We start from the raw sequence: 6,837 nt of genomic DNA, 5'->3' as shown, positions 1-6,837 counted from the left end.
CCTCTTGTTATGCCAAGTTTTTAACAGTAAGGTTCAGATACGGCTTTAAAGAAGGCAACCCTTTGCGATATAATGCAATTTTATTTATAATAGTTGATTTAAAAGGTAAAATACATAATTAAAGGAATAGTATGATATGATGATATTGCATAAACTTTTGTATATGTTATAATACAAAGGTTAAGTACATATATATATATATATATATATATATATATATATATATATATACTCACTTCGTCACCAAGGAGCTTTTAAACATCATCCGTCTGGAACATCAGAGAAGCAATTTCACCAAGACAGAGAGACCCCTGGAAGTCTTCACAACACTGCATGGGCAGGTACATACAACACTACACATCAGTGCAGGTATAACTTATGGCTTCTATCTGTATCATGATTCCAGTGTCTTTTATAAGATTTAGACAATGGAAGCATAAAGCTGGTTAATGTTTATAAGTATGACTCGTCGATAATACAGAATTGGCCAGGTTCTGTAATCTCGAGAAGTTTACCTATAAACATTGTTTTAGACAATAGATCTGTGTATTTCTCATTGAACATAATGGTAAGTGTACATACATTATCTGAATCAGTATTTTGGTCACAATAACACTATTTGTCAAAGCAAATATAACACTGGTCACTTGTGTACAAATCAGGATAATGAATCTTTGAAACACACAACATAGACCATAGAACAATTAACATTGTCTTACTGCATTGACACCTAGCAAACACTTTGTGGATAGCATGCATCAAGGACAGTTCATGTCAAAGAACTACTTTATCAGTATCAGAGTATATCAATGATATTACACTGCAGTATATTGCAACATATTCCACACTTAGTCTAATCACCACACTTTATCAAAGCATATAAACAATATGTTACAATATGTAGGCTATAAGATATTCATATTTTTATTAACAATACAATCCACACTTTGATATCTTATAGCCACACATTATTTATACAAAGCACGCTATCCAAAGTGGATGGTTTTAGGGATTGATTGACATAAAAATAATAATGGAAGTGTACACTGTGTACAACAACACAAAGCAATGCATGAACAAATTATATCAAAAAATAAATCAGCTGGCCTAATACTCAAAGTCTTCATGGTCATCATCTCCTCTGCCAAAAAGCTTTCCCCAATGCAGTTAACACAGGCACAACATGGATTGCACGTGAAGTTCTGGGTCACAACTTCTCCTTCCGTATCGTCATCTTGAGTAGCTACCCCTATAAGCTTTGTCCATAACTGTAAAGGGGGTCGGTACTGCCACCAAATCTCAAATATATTGATAGCAGTGGTAACCTTTGTCACGCAAAAATGGCTAGTGTTCATCATTTGAGCCAAGTAAATCCATATATTCTGTTTGGTCTTCCATGACGCCACATTTTCCACGGTTGGCCTCTCGATTTTCGGTCTGAAGATCGCTTGGGTCATCATTTCCAGATTTTGATCTAAAGGGAAAACACATATTATTCTCTGCACAAAATCCCGGTCAGTTGGGACGTGTTCCCCCTTCTTTTGCCGGGGTTTCATAACTATCAACACATTGTCTGCTCCTTGAACAATTACCTCAGCAGGTTCTGGAGGACCTTTGTCACCCAATTGTTTCACCCAGATTTTTGCACCATCATTGATAGGATGTGAGGATCCAAATCCTTCACCTCCTCTGACTTTCACAACTGCAGGGGTCCTTACTCTGACCACCTTCGTTTTAGAAATAGACAGTACCAGTAACTGAGTTATCTTATCTCTCTTCTGTATTATCATGACCTTTTCTTCATAATTCATTAAAAGTACCTTAATTTCTTCCTGATAATCCTGGTCTATCACTCCTCCCATTACCTGAATACCCTTTAAGGCCAAGCCTGACCTTGAGGTTATAAGACTAAGACCAAAATGCTCAGGTTGCATTTGCAAGCCTATAGCAGTCCTGATTTTCTTTACAGCTTCTTTGAAGTGACTTTCATTGTCACTTTGAATCTGTATTGGGATACAGTACAATACCATTGTTTCCAAAGTCTTAATAGTATTGTTAGAATTGGCCATTTTACAGGTACAAATCAACGTAAACCCAGAATGTGCATCCACAGCCATGCATACGCATCCTCCATCATGTAGAGGAGGGCCAATGTAGTCCATTTGCCAAATTTGCCCAGGAAGTTTTCCTCCAGCTTTCTGGCCTCTCACCACATGAGGAATTGGTCTCTGTTTTGAATGTTGACACTTCATGACAGTTTCCTTTATCAAATCTAACCTGATGGGCACCCCTCTGGTCTGTGCCCATTGAGTCAGTCCAAGCAGCTCCTCAGTGGTGTCAGTCTTTTTATTGGATTCAGTGACTGATATTTTGGACTGTTCGTCTGCTACTGGGTTGAAGAGTCTTTCCAGGGTATCTGAAGCACAAATAGCATCAACATGAAACACAGTCACTTTAATCATTTGCACAATTGCCCAGATATCTTGCCACAACTCTTTTCCCCATACTTCTTTGCTATGTATACTTGTAGTCTGATAGCCCACTGCGTTCCACACATGGTTGTTGCCTTGTTAACTAGCTGACCCTTCTGTAAACCACACTTGTTTCCTCTGCTCAGGAATCAATTGTTCAGAGGGTATCTCCTGCTCCTGAAGTCCCATAGAGACTTTGCTTAACTTCTCATGGAATGTGGAGATTCCACTAACTCCTGGTTTTGCTCTGTCCTGAATTGCCTCAATTTGCTTTCCTCCTAATTCTGTAGTTATAACCTTGCACTCACTGAATTGTTTTGGAGTTCCCTTAATCAAACTGGCCTCCGCCCCTGTATCTACCAACATATGTGGGGCGTGGCCAGCATGTCAGTCACTTTTATCTGTCTCCCTCCATCGATCCTCCATTTCAGATGAAGACATCTTATTAGGAGAAAATGATGCCCCCTTCTGTTGGGCTTTGAATTCCTGTATCAAGGATTTAACTTCATCATAAAGATCCTCAAACCCCGGTGCTGTGGGCTTTGCTGGCGACGAGGAGGGAGTGGGCCCTCTCTCTCCCCATGTCCTGCCCGGCCCCTGCTGTGGGGATTCAGGATCTTTTACTGTAACCTTTCTATTATGTGAAACCCCTGACTTTTTATTAAGTCCTCTCTTTAGATACAATTTCCACATCTCGTCAGTACCAATCCCGTCTATTTTATCCCTGTGGACACCATCCTTTATCAGGGCCATAAACATACCTTTCCGGGTAATGCGGGATCTAGGATTGTAGTTACTTTTGACATTGTCACGCTGCTCTTCAGAGGGAAAATTACCCTTTTGTTTGGGACCCCAATCTCCCAGATCCCCTAACTGTCTAATTGCCTCCAATGTATTGGCGATAGTTTTCCCAGTCTGATTTATCATTAGTGTCATCATGATATGCTTATAGGCTGGAGGGGCATTTCTAATGATACGATTTCTAATAGATACACTTACAATAACTTGCATGTAATCGTCATATGTATTTGCTGAAATACCATTTTTCATGACCTCCTCCTTCAATCTCTGAGCACAATCTTTCAATGTAAACCATGGTTTTTCATTTGGTGGCCAATCTGCCTCTGATGGGTATTTATGCTACAATGCCATGGCCACAACATCAAGCATACTACACACCACATGTGGCTGCTGAATTGTCAAGGTACCGAAGGCCTCCTTCACTACAGGTTCATGACTGAGTTGGACAAATTTTGAGCCATCCACTGCATCCACCTGCACTCCATGAGCCCCCATCTCCCATAATCTGACAGCCCAAGCTACCAAAGATTCATTTGGCTTTTGAGAAAAACGATCATGAAGGTCATTAAGCTCCTGCTGACTGTAATCCTCTACTGCATTCTTATTCTGTTTACCTACAGCAGTCTCTACCATCCGTCTCCGATATATAGGATGAACTTTCACTGGGTTAAGAGGAGGATCAATTTCTCTCCTTCCATTGAAATACTCATCCTCAGTCTCTGGATCGGTGATGTTTTTGGAGTCAGTTGAATCCCATACATCCCCATCCCACTGATCAGGGCTCCACTCTATCCCTGCTTTGGCTATGGCCAAAGCTACTTTCTTTTTATTAACCTTCCCTCGCCTCCTTTTGTATTTATACTGCGCTACATGTACAGCAGCCTTTTCTGCAACATGCTGATATCCATCACATCTGTCCATTAATAACTTATTCTGACACTGTGCTATAACCAACGCATTCTGGGCCTCACACAACTGTCTTTCCAATTCCTGAACTTTAGTTAATATACGTATTCTTTCCTCATGCTGTTTTCTATATGCATACAGCAGGATCCATCCACGCCTGCCAACAGCGCCCAACTCTATACCTTTTTCTACTTTCACTTTCTGCAAGCATGAAACCACATCATCAGGTTCAGCATCATTCAAACATTTGTCCCATGCTTCACTCAAACCAGCACTGTGGGACCATTTGGTTGCCAAAATATAATAGGGAGTCTGTTCCCAACCTGGAATCTCAACAGACTCACTTACACCTACCTTTCTCTTAAAGAAAGTCATGTTTTACGCAATATAGCAATATCACTCTATCACACCTTATCACACAGAGTCCTTATCAATTCAAGATGATTGTAATTTTTAACAAAAAAGAACTTCTGAGCCTTCTGCGTATCCTGCCAACTACGCCAAATGTTATGCCAAGTTTTTAACACTAAAGTTCGGATACGGCTTTAAAGAAGGCAACCCTTTGCGATATAATGCAATTTTATTTATAATAGTTGATTTAAAAGGTAAAATACATAATTAAAGGAATAGTATGATATGATGATATTGCATACACTTTTGTATATGTTATAATACAAAGGTTAAGTACATATATATATATATATATATATATATATATATACTCACTTCGTCACCAAGGAGCTTTTAACTGGTTCCCGACCGCCCACTGTAGATAAACGTCGGCGCTTGCTGGCCTCTGTGCAGCGCCGACGTTTAAAAACGGTGGGTGGTCTCGCAGCGCTCAGGACCCCTAGGGTCCTGCAAGCGCTGCGATTCCGGTGCAGAGCGTTAGCTCTGACAGGGAACATCATCGGGACCTGATTAGATCATGTCCCAGTGATGTTAACCCTTAGCTGTCTTCTATATGCTGTGATCTATAGTGATCACGGCATATAGGAGACAGCAGGAGGAGAGGGGGTCGTCAACTTACCTCTCCGAAGACCTCCGTGTCCTTCCAGGACCTGGGGTTGCTATGGCAGCTGGAGGTCACATGACCGCCTCCAGCTCTGCCATATATGGTGTCCTGTCTGGCTCAGCTGCAGCTGTAGCCAGACAGGAGACTCTGACTGAAACAGTCAGGGAAGATCTCATGTAATGTAATATATGTCTATTACATTACATGAGATCAGAGATCAGAAAAATAAAAATTAATGTCCCATACAGGGACTAAGAAAAAATGTGAAAAAAAGTAAAAAAAAAGTTTTTAAACTATTAATAAAAAAATCACAAAATAAATAAAAATAAATAAATAAAATATTAAACCAATAAATCCGTATATTTTTACAAAACCAAAAAAAGTACACATATTTGGTATCGCCGCGTCCGAAACAACCCAAGCTATAAAACTGTCACACTAATTAACTCCTTCTGTGCACACCGTAATAAAAATAAATAAAAAACGTAGCAAAAAAATATGCTTTTTCATCATATTGCCAAACAAAAAGTGGAAAAAAATGCGATCAAAAAACAAAATAGAAATAAAAATGGTACCACTGAAAACGTCATCTTGTTACGCAAAAAATAAGCTGCCATACAGCTCCATCAGCCAAAAAATAAAAAAGTTATAGCGCTCAGAATAAAGCAATGCAAAAAAAATATTTTTTTCTATAAAATAGTTTTATTGTGTAAAAACGCCAAAACATAAAAAAAATACAGTAAGTGTAGTATCGCTGTAAACGTACTGACCCGAAGAATAACGCTGCCTGATCACTTTTACCACACGCAGAACGGCATAAAAAAAAAACTCAAAAAACAATTCCTGAATTGTTTGTTTTTGTTAATTTTACCTCCCAAAAAACGGAATAGAAAGCGATCAAAAAATGTCACGTCCCCAAAAATGGTACCAATAAAAATGTCAACTCGTCCCGCAAAAAACAAGCCATCACATGACTCTGTCGGCCGAAATATGGAAAAATTATAGCTCTCAAAATATGGTGATGCAAAAACTAGATTTTGCAAAAAAAGCGTCTTTTAGTGTGTGACAGCTGTCAGTCATAAAAACCCGATATCAATCTGGTATCTCTGTAATCACACCGACCCGAAGAATAAAGTAATCTAATCAGTTATATCACACTAGGAACGGCGTAAAAAATAAATAAAACCAATTCTTCACCTGCTACTGATTTGTTTATTATGTCCCCAAAAATCCCAGTAAGGCTCTGCCCACATTTATCCTGTGCTCTGCGCTGAGCACTTACACCAGAGTTTCCGTGTAAATCTCTGAAATACATGATTCAGCCGGAACCCATGACGGAAGATTCCCTGTAATGAGACAGATATAGGCCACTGTGGACGCCGTCTAGCCTGGGATCCCACGGTGTCATTTGTTTTAGGCGTGCATAAAAGTGCGGTTGGCCACAGTTTTGTGCACTTCTGAAAAAAAGGACACCGCTACACAGAGGCCAGACGGTGTCCAGAGTAACTCTGCTGCCTCATTACAGTGAATGGATCCTGCAGGGGTTTCATCTGAATTACATCACTTGGAAATTTAGATGGAAACCCCGATGTAAGTGCTCAGCCTAGAGCGCCGGATAAATGTTACGTAAAATGTTCCCAATAA

The 6,837-nt window shown here is 39.7% G+C and overlaps 1 long non-coding RNA gene across 1 annotated transcript; it reads right to left on the bottom strand.

Moving 5' to 3' along the window:
• Positions 1-241: 241 nt before the first annotated feature.
• On the bottom strand, positions 242-5,442 carry LOC141193188 (uncharacterized). Its single transcript, XR_012266450.1, has 3 exons — positions 5,209-5,442; positions 2,278-2,416; positions 242-1,474 (listed from the first exon to the last, which is right to left on the bottom strand). It is a non-coding gene; the product is annotated as an uncharacterized lncRNA (long non-coding RNA).
• Positions 5,443-6,837: the final 1,395 nt, after the last annotated feature.

The sequence above is a fragment of the Phyllobates terribilis genome, unplaced genomic scaffold, assembly GCF_046119375.1.
Source record: "Phyllobates terribilis strain yellow unplaced genomic scaffold, ASM4611937v1 Scaffold_65__1_contigs__length_7625178, whole genome shotgun sequence".
Taxonomy (NCBI): Eukaryota; Metazoa; Chordata; class Amphibia; order Anura; family Dendrobatidae; genus Phyllobates; species Phyllobates terribilis.
The sequence above is the reverse complement of the archived record's forward strand: the minus strand, read 5'-3'. Positions and strand labels throughout refer to the sequence as shown.